Source organism: Symphalangus syndactylus, chromosome 8 (genome assembly GCF_028878055.3).
Source record: "Symphalangus syndactylus isolate Jambi chromosome 8, NHGRI_mSymSyn1-v2.1_pri, whole genome shotgun sequence".
Taxonomy (NCBI): Eukaryota; Metazoa; Chordata; class Mammalia; order Primates; family Hylobatidae; genus Symphalangus; species Symphalangus syndactylus.
The window spans coordinates 34487076-34505157 of NC_072430.2; the positions used below are offsets into that span (position 1 = coordinate 34487076).

The 18082-nt window shown below is 36.2% G+C and overlaps 1 long non-coding RNA gene across 1 annotated transcript in view; it reads right to left on the reverse strand.

The window, feature by feature from the left end:
- Positions 1-18082, reverse strand: part of LOC134737442 (uncharacterized) — a 402399-nt gene that overhangs the window by 35819 nt on the left and 348498 nt on the right. The window contains exon 4 of the long non-coding RNA XR_010122342.1: positions 17368-17433. This is a non-coding gene — a long non-coding RNA (uncharacterized lncRNA). The remainder of the gene's footprint in view (positions 1-17367; positions 17434-18082) is intronic.

An 18082-nucleotide genomic window follows, 5' to 3' on the forward strand; every position in this document is an offset into this window, starting at 1 on the left:
CTCAAATATCATGTACCTTAAAATATAAAGGTTACACAATAGTTTAGGATTAGTAATACGTCCAGAAGTGAAGACTCTGTTTCTTGTTGATGCCAGAAGACAATCTTAAATAACTTTAAATTCGAAGACCAACTAATAATTCAGAAGACACAGCTCATTTGTTCCACTATAAGAATTTGTAGAAATGATGTGGGAATTTCATGTTATTTATTATTTTTAAAAGAGCAGACTTTCTACCTCAGTGGTTTCAAGGTGACATGACACTGAACACTTTAATCCAAATCTTACTTCGGTCTCTAAAACTTGTGACTTTGGACAAATCATGTAACGTCTTGAAGAAGCATAATGATCAAAGTCCCCTTCTATCCATCAAATGGTAAATTATTATTTTAAAGTTATTAATATAAATTTACTTTGTAGTCATTGAAAAGATGGAGAATTCATTTTAACAAATACATTGAATACTTTGCCAAGATGTTTAATGTGTTTATCTTTTGGGAAAAGAGCAGAGATACAACAAGAAATATTTTTATATCATTAGCAATTCCCCATCCCAGTTCCCAAGCTAAGACCTTTCATTGTGGTATCTTAAACCCAAGATGTGGGAATATATAGGAAAAGTTTCTTTCATCATAATATTAATATTAGCTATTAAAGCTACCATGAAACCTACAGCTGAACATATTGATACTTTATTTTTTACTCTAAATTTTACTATATGTTCAGTTTTACTCATTTTATGTTATGAATTTATTGATGGTGGGAAGGGTTTTATATAAATACACTCAGGTTTTAGAAGTCTTCTATAAATGAGAGATAAGACTATTTCCTGGGATTCAGGACAACGAGCAAGTTGCAATGATACTGTTCCTACAAAAGGAATTGAGTAGCTGACATTATTCACCTAAATTGAATTTCCTTGAAAAATTCAAATACTTTTAAAAGGGAGAAAACATACTAACTGCCAATCTTCTGGATTTGCATTCATCAAATCAAATTACCTTATTTGAGATAACATCATAATAAAATATTGTCAAAAGAGTCATTTCTCTTGCTTGGAAAACAAATGGTTCCCTTGTGAGGTAGCAACAGGAAATATCCCCTGATGAAGCTCCAGTCCACTGACATTATATCTGGGGATGAACTTGCTGGAGATTAATACGGGTCTTCATCATGTTAAACTTTTCTCTGGAATTGCTATAGGGAATTTAGGTGTGTAACCTGCAATGTGCAGTGCTGAATCCCAAAGCACAAGCAAATGACTTGCCCAAAACATTATACATATAGGATGGAGTATACATTGTCATAAAAATCCCATCCAAACCACAAATTCAGTCTATTGATAATAAAGGGAGCAATGAGATGTGTTGAGCTGTCTGCCAGCCCTTGGATACAATTCTTATGGATGCAGTTGTCTCTCTCCTGCAAGAAATCAGATTTAACCCTATCACACAATACTTTTAGTTTTACTGAGAACTTCTATTGAATATTTCCTTTCCACGTCCCTAGGTTGACACACAGCAACATGAGAAAATGTACGTTCTTCCCAGGTTTGAAAAATGAAGTTCATGTTTCAGCTCCTGTGCTTCCCAGGTTACTGACATTTGACAGAGTCCCTTTACCAACCTTGAGATTGAGTTTCTTTATCTGTAAAATGGGAATAATCAGATAATCATGCCTTATCTACTTTACTTGTTTGTTAAAGAATAAACTAGTTATGAATGTGAAATCTCTTTGTAAGTTGTAAAGCAATATTTAAACATTCATTGGTAAAAGGAAACAATCTCATTAAAAAGAACAAGCTTGGTGTAGTGGTGCACCTATAGTCTCAGCCATGTGAGAGCAGAGAATTGCTTGAGCCTGGAAGTTCAAATCCAGCCTGGGCAACATAGTGAGACCTCCATCTCGAAGAAAAGAGAAAAGAGAAGAAGAAGGAAAAGAAGAAGGAGAAGAAGAAGGAGAAGGAGAAGGAGAAGAAGAAGAGGAAGAAGAGGAAGAAGGAGAAGAAGAAGAGGAAGAAGGAGAGGAAGAAGAGGAAGAGAAGAAGAGGAAGAGGAGGAAGAGGAAGAGGAAGAAGAGGAAGAGGAAGAGGAAGAAGAAGAGGAAGAGGAAGAAGAAGAAGAAGAGGAGGAGGAAGAAGAAGAAGAGGAAGGGGAAGGGGAAGGGCAAGGTTTAAAAAGGTCAAGCAGAATACCTACTATGTAATCAATGCTTTCTCAATTAATAAATTTGTAGATGGCATCCAAAGATCAGAACTGGGGTATGGGAGTTGGGAATAGAAATATTTGAGTATCTGGATGATGCTAAATAGCCAGGTTAAAAAATACTAAAATTATGTTTCAATGTTTTCTATGTATCTAGATCATTGAACTTTGGGTGAATAGGCTCAGTTGGAAAACTTGGGTCAAGGTGTTCCAAGATAGGAATGGAAGTTGAAGATTCTAGATAGTTTGGGGGGGAGTTGATAAAATAGAGGATGACTATAAAGTAAGTGGAGATTTGAGAGAGAGAGGAGGCAGTGCTAGTACCTTTAAGTCTCTAAGATGGAAATAAAAAAAAAAATAAAAAAAAATAAAGGAGTTATCTTGTTGGCTCTAGGTTGAGGAGAGTCAAGAACTCCAGATTCTATACCCAAAATAGTGGTAAAGCACAACTAAGCAGATTTGATGGAGCCTCTAATCTTTCGCCAATCTCATACCTGGATCAATACTGAAGCAATTTTGCAAGGGGATTCTACAAAACCCACAGGATGGATGTGAAAAGACCTCACCCCCAACACTGCTATATGCATCTGGCTCTTATGAAAAACAGCCCACCTGAGATTCAACCTTAGCAGCAATGACAGTGACAAGAGTGAGGGAGACTCATGGTGTTGGAGCTGGGCACAGCCTGAGACACTTTGGGTTGAGCAATATGACGGTAGCGTAGGCTTTATTGTCTGAGGAAAGTTGAAATGTGTATTGGCATGCAGACATGGTAAGAATGAGAACATTTTGGAAAGTCTGAGTTTCCTATAATCAAGGTGATAGTAACTTGTTTATATGGCTATCTTTGAAGAACAGAGGCAATTGCATAGTAGATATCTAAACATCTATGTATATCATCTTCACACATTCTTCACTCTGATGAAAAAAAAAATGCTAGATTCCTAAAGCTTGCATCTAAATCAGTATATGCAGAACATAAACCATTTTCTTTTCTTCAAGTGCAATCAGGACCATTTTGCCCCACTCTTTAAGCCCCTCTGTCATATAGTAATCCAAGCTCCTTAGAAGGTGCTCTGTCTATCTCTATCCTTTATCAACATCAAGTTGTTTCTAATCTCTAATATACAACCCATTGACCAATTTTATCAGCATTGTTTCCACTACCGCAAATGCCCTCATTAGCCCTAACCTTCATTTAGTTACCCGATTCATCTCCATTTTACCACTTACTGATTTTATGACCATCAGAAAGTTACTTAACCTTCATAAGCCTCAGTTTTCCCATATTTAAATTGATGATTCACTCTTGTCTTTTTAATGAATATAAAATATTTATTGTGCTTATACAGCAGTGAGCAAAACATAAATAGCCCTGCCCTCATGAAGTTTTCATTTTAGTGGAAGATATGAACAATTAGCAATACAAAAAATACAAAAAAAAATAGGTCAGATAGTGATAAGCACTTCAAAATAAAATTTTCACTTATACATTTGAATAAAGATCTGAAAGAGATGAGGGGTTGAGTGACACATCTAATATCTTGGAGTGAACATTTCTGGCTTGAACATGAACAAGTCTGCGAGCTCTGAAGGAAAAAATGAGTGTTTTAGGAGCAGAATGAGTAAGGCAGGAAAGGAATAGAAGGTCAAGGGAGTCAGTTTATGTAGAGCCTTATAGATCACCATGAGGACTTGAATTTTACTTTGAGTGAGGTGAGATTGTATTGAAAGGCTTTGATCCAACCTACATCTAAAAGGATCTTGACGACTGCTAAACTGAAGGAACTTAAGGGGGGAAGAAGGATGACCACTTATGAGGACCATGCAACAATCAGGAGTGTGGTGATGGTGACTTAGACCAGGAGTGTAGTAATTAAGGTGAGAGAAAATGGTCATTCAAATTGTGGCTACATATGGAAAGCCAAAATGGCCAGACTTATTAAAGGAGTAGATTTGGATATGAGAGAAAAGAAGAGTTGAGGACATCAACTTTGGTTCCAAGAAATGACAATAATGAAAGACAATTAAATGAGATAAAGAATATTGCAAGAAGAGCACTTTTAGGAGGAGATATTTGGATTCCTATTAGGCATCTAATTAATACATCAAACAGTAGTTCCAATACATGAGTCTAGAGTTCATAGGAGAGGTCAGGACTGCAGATATGATTTGGAGGATCATCAGTACGTTTAAAGCTGTGAGATTGCAAGTGACTATTAAGAGAATAAGTATAGATCAAAAAGTGAAAAGATGCAATGATTTATCTAATGCCCCTCCAACATTTAGAAACAAGAAATTGTAACTTAGGTAAAAATCAAATATATGACAACAATAGAAAAAAGGGCAAAACTAGGGTTATAATGTCATTATACTATGGTAAGACTCCTTTTAATTGGGCAAATTTCATTGAATTGATTCAAAGTAGGCCATGGTGAGTTAAGAATGCATATTATATTTTTTAGAGCAAGCACAAATATAAAAATAATACAACAATACATAGCTAAAAAAGCAATAGATTAGATAAATACTAAACAGTACTCCATTCAAACATATACAGAAAAGGAGAAATAAAGAAACAGATGGGATACTTAAACACACAGTGAAACAGTCACCTTAAAAAGCCAACTAAATCACAAATAACCCTAAGTGTAAGTTGACTAAGTCTTCCAATTAAAAGACAATACCAGACTAGATAAAAATAAAGGGATAAAAATAAAATGCTGTTTATAAGAAACAAATTTTAAATGTGAGGACATAAAGAGCTTGATAGTAAATAAAAGAAAGTTTGTATGACTATATTAATATCCGATAGAACAGACTTCATAACAAGGAATAATACCTTTCAAATTTGCTTGTTGGAGTTAATGTGGTACAACCATTTTGAAAAACTGGCAACTTTTTATGAAGTTAAACATACAACTATCCAATAGCCCAGAAAATCTACCCCTAGATATTTATCTAAGAGAAATGAAAACAAATGTCCATATAAAAACTTCCACAAGAATACTTAACAGCTGCTGCAGTCATCGGAGTCAAAAGCAGAAAACAACTCAAAAGCCAGTGTATAAAGAACATATAACATTCAATGAAATATTAAACAGTAAGAAAAAAAATTACTCCTGTTACATGCACTAATGTAGATAGATTGTAAATACATTATGTTGAGCAAAAGAAATCAGATATAAAAAATATACATCATATTTATATGAAGGTGAAAAACAGGCAAAACTATGTATAGTTACAGAAATCAGTATAGTTGTTATTTCAGTAGCATATGGGAAATAACCAGGGTGAAGGAAATAATATATCTCTACTGGGTGAAGATTATATAGAATATACATTTGTTGAAATTTATTCAGTTACATACTTAATTATTTTTGTGTATAAAAGTTATATATTAATAAAGTAGAGTTATAGTTTAAAAAGTTATAATAAAAAGATGAATTAGAAAAAAGATCTAGAGGAAGTAGTCAATGAGGTAGGATTAAAATCATATCCTGATGGCCTCTGAGCCAAGTGAACGAGGAAAGTGTTTCAAGTTAGTCAGCATTCAGTAGATGACAGAATCTTCAGAATTGACTTACTATGACAAACGTTAGTGACTTTAAGCTAACCATTGAATGTAGTACAATAGAAATTATTGATGACTGATAAGAACAATTTAGGTAGAGTGGGAGGCCTCCAATCTTTAGCAGAAGTTCAAAAGAAGAATTGGCAAACAAGATAGATTCAGTAGTTGTTACAGAGCAAAATAGAGACTTGAGTCAGTTACTAGAGAATAAAGTTTGCTCAAAAAGAGATTTCTCTTCCAAGATGGGAAGAATAATAGCATGTAGTTCTGCTGATGGAAGTAATCTAATCAATAGATAGAGAAAAACTGATAATAGAACATAGACTAAAGAGGCTTGCCATGTCTTTGAGTAGTAAGTGGGGGTTAAATCTAGTACAACAATCAAAGGCTAATGATATTTAACTCTAAAGATGTCTCTCTGTGTGTGTATGTATGTGAATGCCTGTATTAGTCCATTTCACACTGCTATAAAGAAATACCCAAGACTGGGTAATTTATAAAGGAAAGAGGTTTAACTGACTCACAGTTCCATGTTGTTTGGGAGGCCTCAGGAAACTTACAATCACAGCAGAAGGTGAAGGGGAAACAAGGACCTTCTTCACATGGGTGGCAGAGAAGCACAAAGGAGGAACTTCCAAACACTTATAAGACCATCAGATCTTGTGAGAACTCACTACCATGAGAACGGCATTGGGGAACCGCCTTCATGACATCTTCAACTCCCTCTCTGGACACGTGGGGATTACACACCCTCCCTTAACACTTGGGAATTACAATTTGAGATGAGATTTGGGTGGGGACACAGAGCCAAACTATATCAGGGTTAAATTAAATAAGACAATGAATTGTACTTAGTATAGCATCTAAACACAAATTTCTCTAAGCATTAGCTACTTTACTGAAAGTTAATAATCAACTCATGGGCCATTCCTCCCTTGATATTTTGGGTAGCTCCAACTTTGTCTTTGTAAACCATGATGTGCTCACTTCTAGCTATAAATATTCTATTTATATATTATATATGTAAATCATAATATAATTTCACATTATATTTTGTTGTTTGTGTTCCTTTCTCTCTGATTGAGATAATGACTTGTTATTTTATAACTATGATGTCCGACATAGAGCTTGGTCACATAAAGTCTCCAGCAAATGTCTGGAAAATGAATAAGCCACTGCCGTTTCCCCAGGGATGTCTGTATTTACAACCTTACTTCTCATCGTGCCCTGGAAGGCCCTAAATCCCACTAGAGTCATGCTAGTCATCGTGAAATATCTGGAGCAGTTTCAATACCCAAGTAGTTCTCAAAGTGTGGTTCCCAGAACAGCAACAGCAGCATCTCTTGGGAAATTGTTAGAACTATAAATTTCTGGCCTTGCCCCAAGCCCACTGAATCAGAAATTATAGTTGTGCAGCCCAGCAAGCTGTAACTTAACAATCCTTCCATGTCATGATTATGTACACTAAGGTTCAAAATCTACTTATGTAACATATTCTTGGTTTTCATTCCTAGGACTGGAAAGATGCAAGGAAACATCTGATTATACTTTGATTACTAGCCAGATATTTCAATAACCCTGGTTGTACAGTTTTTCCATTAACACATTTTTTTCTATTACTAGAAACATAACATCATAATTTCCTTATCTTGTGTTCTTTAAATGTGTTTTTCATTCAAAGACAAATATGCCTTAAAATGTTAGAAATCTTTTATTACTTTTAGGAGGTGGGAAGCAGGAAGTGATTTCTCTGCTTCCAAAGGCATAGAAGCATCTATTCTAAATAATCTCGAACTCCTTTACTTTGGGAAGATAAAAGGAGTGATGCAGACACTAATGGCTTTTATAAGCAACCCTTAGATGTATTCAATTCTAGGGAATCACCATTGCCTGGGAATTCACAGTGTAACACACTGACTCTAGAATATCTGAGATACTTGGGAAAGAGCAGTAATCTGAAAGCATAATTTGAAAGACACCCTTACTCTTAAAATCTGTTCTACCCCTATTGTTACAGTATAACATTGTGCAGGTTGCTTAGCCTTCCTGGATTGGTTTTCATATCTAGAAAATAAAGAGTTTTGATTGTTTAGTGTTTATCCAAAGAGGACATGAATTATAAAATGTTACTTAAAATGCAAACATATCCTCTCATCTAATTCTTCCCAAGGTATAGATGTTCCATTTTAAGGGTTGTTCTCCTTTTCACCCAGACTGAGAAACCCTGAGTCCTGCATCTTTAAGGTCCTTCCATCTCTAGGATCATATAGCTATTGCACAGCTGATGAAGCCTGGTAACAAAGGATGTAATGATGATTATGCTGATTGTATTAGCCTGCTATCACGATGCTAATAAAGACATACCTGAGACTGGGTAATCTGTAAAGGAAAGACATTTAATTGACTCACAGTTCCGCATGGCTGGGGAGGCTTCAGGAAACTTACAATCATGGCAGAAAGGGAAGCAAACAAGTCTTCACATGGTCTGTTCACATGGTGGCAACAAAAAGAAATGACAAGCAAAAGGGGGAAAAGCCTCTTATAAAACCATCAGATCTCATGAGAACTCATTCATTATCATGAGAACAGCAACGTGGGGGTAACTGCCTCCATGATTCAATTACCTCCCACTGGGTCCCTCCTACCCACAGTACATGGGGATTCTGGGAACTACAATTCAAGATGAGATCTGGGTTGGAAAAACAGCCAACCATATCACTGATATTTAATAATGATTTCAATATCAGCACATTTTTCAATGCCCACCATGTCTATTAGTACAAACAAATACAGACATGCTCTTTGCAGAAAATAATTGTTTTATTTAAAAAAAACAGTTTTCTGAATAAGTGAAAAAAGAAAAGCTATTTGTAATCAAAACTAAATATAACACAATCAAATTGCAAAACTTCATCAACAAGAAAATTATAGAATATGTAAGGTCTTTCAACAGCTAAAGACCTGGTTCTGTGCATTGCAATATGAAGTGGCAAACATTTCTATGTGTAAGGGAAATTAGATTGCTATGTGTATTAATATAACAAATTGTCACAAATTTGGCAGCATAAAACAACATTCCATTTGTTGTCTCACTGTTCTGTAGGTCATGAGTCCAGGTGGGCTCAACAGAATTCCCTGCTTAGGGCTTCACAGCCTGAAACCAAAGGGTTGACTAGACTCAAATCATATCTGAAGGATTTTGGAAAGAATCTTCTTACAAGTTCAAGTTATTGGCAGAATCCAGTTTCTTGTAGTTATGGGAATGAGGATCCCATTTTCTTGCTGGTAGTCACTCCTGAGCCACTGTCTGCTTCAAGAGGACACCAGCATTTTTTTGGCATGTGACCCTCTCCATCTTCAAATCCAGCAAGGGTATATTAGATTCCTCTTGTACTTTGAATCTCTTCCTTCACATTTTATCACAAACTGGGGAAAACTCGCTGCTTCTAATGGGCTCCTGTGATTAGATTCGTCTCACCCAGATAATTACCCTTTTATCATATAAGGTAATATAATCACGGGAATGGTATATCATCCTATTTGCAGGTTTCACCTACATTCAAATAGAAGCATCACTGGGGGTCATTCTTAGAATGCTGCCCATCACACCACCACTTTTGAGTGAAGAACAAGCCCAACTTTGAAGCCCTGCTCCAAAACCCTATTCACTGTAAAAGACAGTTTGAGGAGAGGTGATGCGATGATCAAAGAACAAAGGGAAGAAGAAAAGTGAGAGAGAGATGAGCATGAACGGGGGTAGCTCTTAGAAAAAGTGTATACTAGCAGTTTTGTCTTTGGTGCAACAGCTTTCCTCTTTTATTCTATCAGACAGCCAGGGTCCTAATGTTCTTTCACTCTGATCCTATCACAGATTACAGGGACAGATGTATTACAATTATGTACATTCAAACACGCATGTAAGCTAAGGCACTACTTGTCTAGGGTTATTTACAACCTAATCACTAATCATGAAGAATTTTTCCATGTTGAATTTCTGGGATTTGGGAATAAACCAGACAAGTTTTGGGGGGACAGGATGCTTTCAAGTGACACTAAAAGTCACCAGTCTGCTTAGATAAAAGGCTGGTTCTGAATATGAGCAAGTATCAAAAGTCTTCTTTCCAAACAAGGCAAACTACCTGGGCTTTCTGTTTCTGGTGGAATATATTTTAAGTTGGAACATTTGGATAAGTATCTATGTATATTCCTAATTGCTGCTAGGAGCTTTCAACCAATCAGACACAAATGTCAGGTTGTACTTGGAAAGGCACAGAGCTAAAGCCACAGGGCTGAAGTTTAGAAAAAAATGGACTTTTTGCAGCTCCCAGACTCACTATTCTGGGCTATGAGCTCATTCCAGTATTAGTGAGTCCTAGAATTCATCACCCTCCAAATGCTAAAATAAAATCGGGGAAATGTCATCAAGTTGTTAACCATTGTTATCTATTAAAGTAGCCCTACCAAAGACAGGGAAATCACCTAATAAAGCCAATCTTTCTTTTTTTTATATCACCTAGAACTGTCAGGACTACAATAAATTATAATGGACCCAACTTAAAGCCAGTGACCTGCATATTATAGACTGGAAATCTCTCTTATCTCAGCAAGTAACCAACACCGGACTTGTCATTTAAGATTGGAGCATGTCAAGGTTAAATGTTTCTCAAAGCTCTGATATATACCTTTCAAGTTTGAACCACTCGAGGTGTCTGTTTATTGACTCTTGGCAAATGTGCTTTCCTATTTCTTAAAAAAGATGAATTTTACAAAGAGTTCCTACAGAGAGCACAGCTATGCAATGATTTTAAGCTAAATGATTTATAAAGAAAAGCATTTTGGGGAAAAATAAATAAAACTTTTAGAGAACCTCCAAAGTGGCCCCATTATAAACAGTGAAATCTCTGGCAAGCTTTCTCTCCAAGTCCCATTTTCTACATCTAAAAATATAGATAATAACAACTCTTACAAATGACTAAATTAAAAGTCAAATTAAAATGAGATGGTACATTTAAAGTACCTGAACATAATAAAGGTGAATAAATCAATGATATTACTGTTTGTATTACTTTACCAAATGTTCCTTTATTTATTCAACAAATATTTTAAAAGCATCTATTTTATATAGGCATTTTATAGGGGCATAAGGTAGAAATCAGGTATTTAATAATAAATAGGATGAACATGATATCTACTTGCATGAAGTTTGCAGTCCAGTGGTGGATAGAGACAGTTAAACAAGCAATTTTAATACAGAGTTATTTGATAGGAGAAATACGAAGCTTTATGGATGCATAAAGCAGAGACACCTGATATTTAATGGTCTGGATGGTCTGGAAATTCAGGAGAAGTTACCCAAAGAAAATAACATCAAAATTCCATCCTTAATAGTAAGAAGACATATTAGGCTAAGTAGTAGTGGAAAATACTCAAGGCAGAAGGCAGCAGGTATGCAAAATCTTGGGGCAGAGAAAGCACGGTGCATGCTGATGTGTGAGAACAATTTGTAGTGTATAGAACAAAGGTTCAGTGAGAATAGCCTTTCCTGCTTCTATCTCAGCATATTCCTGGAAAGACTTGATATCGCACAGTGAGGAGAAGCAGATCAAAATTCCAGCTTCTTTCATGTTCACATTATCTCCAGAAGATGGTAAGTCAGGGACAGCAAACATTTGTGGAAGCAGTGTGATGATGTCTTTGGCAATTTGGAACACACAGAGGAACTAGGACAGTCTAACAAGTGATTAAAGAGAAAAGAAGAGCTTGTACTAAATGAAGAGTTAAAATATGGGTGATGAATAGCAGAAATAGAATTGTGCTAAGAACTTCAAACAGAAGACCCATCTGTAGTCTGCTTGTGCCCAGATATCCTGTCCCAGTCTTCCTTCTGGTAGACTCCCACTAATATTTGAATACCTGACTTAACTGACTCCTCCTTAACTGAGCTTTCTTCAACTCCACCTGGAAGAATGAATCCCTCTTTCAGTATAATCCCTCGCATAACAAACTGTATTTATCTTCACTGATGTACTTTCCTTCTATTATTTTATTATTGTGTATTAATACGCATTTCTTTCCTGCAAAATGAACTCTCTGAGGGAACAGCTAAAATCCTTATTCACATATGTATCTCTGTTATGGTTACAAAACTAGTTTGGAGTAATATTTAACTAAAGAATATGTTCTTTCAACTTCCAAACTGTTTAAGTTTAGCGTACATACATGATACAGGTATGTGTGTCATCAACATAAGGACTGCAGAATTCTTATAAGCAGTTTACAGTCAATAATTAGGCTAAATTCCAAAAGGTGTCAGATAAGTTATTGCTTGAAATTTGAAGCATTTACCCATAGAAATAATTGTATAAGGGACATTAGCTTACCACAAAGAGTTTATATGAGCCTCTATAATCCTATGTAAACAAAAACAATTTCATTATGATTTCTGTAGCAAAATATATCCCAGGTTCCAACAGGGGATGTCAGAAACAACTCTCATAAACCCTTATCTCTTGTTGTTAGCACTAACAAGAAAAGCTAAAACCTTTCCACTACAGAATATGAATATATTTCTCTCCTCATCCATGTTGACAGGATTCTAGAAACGGAATAAACAGAGTTTCTGAATAAAAAATCAGGATACATGGCATTCCCCCTGGCAAGGTAAATAGAATATTTGAAATTCTATGGTTTCTGTTTACAATGGAGCTTTAGAGGAGTTATGAAGTGATGCATTATATTAAGAAAAATAATAGCACTGTATCAATGAGGTCTGGAGCAGTAGGGACTACTTGCTATGAAATGAGAAGGATTGGTTAATGAGGCCAAAGCTCCTAACAAGTCTTAGGAGAATTTGGTGATGGTTGGTACCTAGTATGGAAATGATGGTTGTAGCTCCTGGCAGAGGAAGCAACATAGTAAGTATTGGTACCCAGGCTCAAAGTCATTGGCTTCCTTGGGCAGGCAATATCACTTTAGTAGCTCTCTATGTCTCTTGGTGGTAATACCAAAGGCTCCACTGAAGGACAGCTAGGGCCTTCTGTGTGAGTCACAGAAAACGACAGCAGTAGTTTGCTTATACAAGTTGAAAGCTCACAGATCAGGCACTATTAAAAGAATGTCTAGCATTTCTTTTTATATCTTCCTAATTACTTTCTCTCTTAAATTTGCCTATTCCATTTTTTTTCTAATTGCTTAGAAAGTGCTTAATTAGTAGAATATTTTGGTGGAAAATTCATGTTACAGGCTTTGTAACAGTAAACTTTTGTTAAAGTATTAATCTGCATATAAAAGAAAACCACAACTGGCCAGTTTATGCTGGGTCTACTTAAAGGGACAAAAATAGACTGAAAAGAAATGCAAATAATGATCATTTAGACTGGGGATAAATTTCCCAACTTTAATGTTTCAGCTTTGATGAAAACCCAAAAGCCTAACACAATGAACATTAAATAGCCTGACATTGCTCTCCTTAGCTTGCGCTGCCAAAGATTCCTGAGATGCATACTTGGTTGGCTAAGTGATTGCTACAATTGAATGAAAGACAAATGCAAATGCTATGCAAGCTTCACACAAACTTTTCTTTGAAAACAGAATTTATAGCCAAATAAAGCAGCTGCTCTAATTATAAAGGCAACACCTAGGCAGCTACTCCTAAGCACAACTTAATAGGAGCCACTGTGAATAAATCAATTAATCAATTATTTCTTCAATGTAGTAGGCTTTATCTAAATAGGTATATAGAGAGAAAGGTGTGATATCTTTCTTCACCCATCTTGAGGGCTACAGCCTACACACCTATTGATGTGGACATGAGACAAGGAAATACGGGGTAGAAGAGGGTGGTTCCCTGGCGAAGCCCCCACCCTCAAGCCTGGAGACCCACGATCCTAAATGAGGACAGGAATTCCTGTTTTTGTGCCCAAAAAGTTCTCTTTTGGCCTGTCACACTCCCTATTCCGTACCCTATAAACCCCAAACCTCAGGATCCAGAAGCAGACAAAAAGAGGAGGAGAGACATAGAGACAAGCAGAGAAATTGCAGAACAGTGCAGCAGAGAATGGAAGAAGAGAAGAAGCAACTGAAGGCCAAGAGGAGTTCAGCTGGGGATGGCTGGAGAGGAGTTCAGCAACTGCATGACCAAACTCCAGGGGAAAAATCACCTTTCCATTCCATCCCCCTTCCGGCTTCCCATCCATCCCGCTGAGATGCACCTCCACTATTCAATCAAACCCCCACATTCATCCTTCAAGTCTGTGTGTGACCCAGTTCTTCTGGGACGCTGGGCAAGAGCTCAGGATACAGAAAGCTGTCACACTGGCCCTCTGTTCTTGCAGAAAGGCAGAGGGGACACTAACCCGGTTAACACTTAAGCCAACTGTTGACAGCAAGGCTAAAAAAGAAGAAGCAACTGAAGGCCAAGAGGAGTTCAGCTGGGGGTGGCTGGAGAGGAGTTCGGCCAATCCATGACCAAACTCCACAATTACTTTTGCACTAACCTAATATTTTGGTTTCATTCTTTATTGTCTAGCTGCTCTGTGCAAGCAAGGAAATTGCATGCATGATTTATAACCTCATCTTCAATGCCTAGAAAAATATATGGCACATAATAGGGCCTCAAAAATATAGTTTAATTAATAACAAATATTGCTATAACAACACTGATTGCTTAATTATCCTGATCTCTCATTGAAATGCTTAGGGCCAAACACTGCTCTTCTTGCATTATGATAAAAAGTAATTCCTATTCTCATCTCTAGTCCTCCTTTTAGTTTTTTAAATCAACTTTGCTTAGACTATCACAAGGCTATATCAAAGAACCACAGGAAGGCCAAAGGGAACAATCTATGACGACTTTAGCTCCATAGGGGGAAAAATAAAAATGGGCTGTCTTCAGAATTGCTGAACAGATGTCAAACCCATTTGCTACTTCACAAATCATTGTAAAGGATAATTAGATTCCATTGCTTCTCCAACAAGGTGACACAAAGAAAGATGATACTAGTTTCCAAAGAGGGGGCTTTTTCATAACCAAACAACTGAGAATTGCTACTTGAGAGGTCACTATCAGATTAAGGATCATAATATCAAGGCTGAGTCTAGAAGATAATTTGGGACATCTCCATGGCCTGGCCAGAACAAAAAGGGATAGTGAGAAAAAGAAAATATGTATATATATATATATATATATACAAGTAAAACTATCTGCATCTGCTGAATATTTTTTATCATAAATATAAAGAAAATAAAAGCAGCTCTCCACTTTCTTACAAAACACATTCCTGAAAATGTACCTGAAAGTGGAGTATCTGAAAGGCTAAATAGAAATGTAATTTTATAAGAAAATAGGTGATGGAAATGGAGGCTTTTTTGCAAGATTGCCTAGCAGTGTGACAAAATACTTACGTACTCCTTTTTTATTTTATTATTATTATACTTTAGGTTTTAGGGTACATGTGCACAATGCACAGGTTTGTTACATATGTATCCATGTGCCATGTTGGTGTGCTGCACCCATTAACTCGTCATTTAGCATTAGGTATATCTTAAGTATATCTCCTAATGCTGTCCCTCCCCACTCCCCCCACCCCACAACAGTCCCCGGAGCGTGATGTTCCCCTTCCTGTGTCCATGAGTTCTCATTGTTCAATTCCCACCTATGAGTGAGAACATGCGGTGTTTGGTTTTTTGTCCTTGCGATAGTTTGCTGAGAATGATGGTTTCCAGTTTCATCCATGTCCCTACAAAGGACATGAACTCATCATTTTTTATGGCTGCATAGTATTCCATGGTGTATATGTGCCACATTTTCTTAATGCAGTCTATCTTTGTTGGATATTTGGGTTGGTTCCAAGTCTTTGCTATTATGATGGTCCTTTCTACCTCCTTGTTTTCTAGCAACTCCCAGCATAGAGAGAGGAAACTTTGCAAAGGCCAGGGGCCGCACCCAGGTAAACATCTACATGCTCCCAAAGAGACAGTCATTCTGACAGCTGAGAGCATCCATCCAACCACAAACAGCTGCTACTTCAACGAAGACTTACCCTGTGCAATTGTGAAATATCTCATAATCATCATTATTCTGCTAATGTATACATACACACACACACGTTATTATGTGAAAGGAATTTTAATTGTGAAAACAAATAAATGGAAAAATATAAACCATGCAAAACTTGAACACTTACAGTAAAACAAGTTAGTAAATCAGTAAACTGTAATAATTGTTCGTGCAAATAAAAAACATGTTGCACAAATATATCAAAGAAGAATACAATGTTATTTCTGGAAACAATATGATATCACCAGTGGGTCTTGCAAACTAAGCATGAGCCCTACCATATTTTTTCTGTTAACTTTGGGAAGCTAGTTTCCTAGAAGCATTAATCATATGCTTTATTGTATTGAGGAAGTCACCATTTATAGAATAAATGCAACTATACCTGTTTCCTCATCTGGAAGCAATGTCTACAGCCATTTTAGGTTTTAGTTATGGGTAGGAGGGTTCTAGCATCTAGTGGGTATTGGCCAGGGATACTGCTACATTGTCTAGAACAGTCCCACAACAAAGAATTTTCTTTTCCAAAATGCTGAGAGAGCCCAAGTTAACAAACCTTGCTCGACACTTAAGAGAGATAGATGATGGATTGATTGATAGATTATATTCTTCTGTTAAATAACGAAAATAAAAACTGTCTTTAAAGCCTCAAACAGAATGCCAAGTAATATATTATTAGAATATTAACACTGTCAATTTGAAAAAAAAAAAAGACTCAGAAATGCACAATTTAGCATTATTTTACTCTGGGGAATTTCTCCACATTCATATGCCAAAAGCAATTACCATATTCCTGGTTCCTAATTAGACTGGCACAGGTTTCAACTTATCTACAGATGGCAACTTAAATAATAGCTAATTTTTAAGGTACGTTTTGAATTTTGTAGGTTTCAATTTAAATATTTAAAGCTATGACATCATCTGTTAATGTATTTATTATAACAATGAGCACAATTCTATCATATACCAGGCTTGGACATATGGAAGAACAAGACTGGTTTCCCAAGCCATATGTAAAAATCATTCTCATTTCTGGAAAGCCTACCCTACACTGAGACTCACATTGAATTGAGAGAAGTATGTATCTGAGAAATATTTCACTCACCCACCCCCCACAGAACCCTCGCCACATACGTGTTCCAGTGATGAGAACAAGAACCCCAGACTAGAAGTCAGATATCTTTCATTTTGTCCTTCTACTTTTTATTAGTTAGGTGATAATGATCAGTCCTAGAGTCATTGATGCCTCAGTTTATCCATCTGTAGAATGAGTCGTTTAAAACCGTTTTGTACCTTTATTCATCAAGGCTCCCTCTGAGAATGTTATCAAAGCTTGTACTCTCCTCCCCCAAAATGAACATATTCATTGCATACATTTTCAAGATATTTCTAAAAGCCTGTTTATGAACTCACTAGGAATCAACTGATCACTAGTTAACAGCCTCAGTATTAGACTAGGTTCTTATGCCATTAGCAATTTTGAAAAATGTTTTAGCTAGAAAATATAGCGAAGTAGAAAGAAAGAGCCTTCTTACCTGTGGGCATCCTGGTTATGGATCATTGTTAGACACAAAGCCACATGGGAGCATCAGCAAAGGATACTGTAAAAAGAATGGAGATAGGCTATCTATACTTCAAATTTCAAAGAGCAATAACAAAAACAACCTTTACAATTCTACTGTTTAAAACCTTTCTCATTAGAATTGAAAGTTTGTCCCTAGTCCCAGAAAAAAGCATTTGGGAACTTTAGGGATTTGTATATGATTTTTAAAATATTACATTGGAAAGAATACAAAATGAAATAGATATCATAGATGAATAACTTCTAATTGTTTTAACAGGGTACAAATACCTTTATTACAGTAACAAGGGAAAAGGTAAAGGTACACTGGGCAGTTTTGTGTTATAATTATGAAAGAGTTACTCTTGAGTAATATAAGAAAGAGATAACAAAAAGATCTGATTCAATAAGAATTATTCTGATGTTAAGAATACAAAGCAAACTTCTCATGTGGCCACAGTTGCAACAGAAAGTCAACTTAACAGGCTTCAATTTCTATGATTTTATTTCTCTCTATGGTCTGAGCTAAAAAAAAAAAAAAAGAAAAGAAAAGCCTATTTCACAGACAATGTAGAGACAGGTAGAAACTTCCTTGATGTGTCAAATTTTTAAACTTAAGCACAAGTGCAATCGCCAGGTGCATGCTCCAGGTGCACATACATCTTTGTTAATATCCACAGAATGTCAAG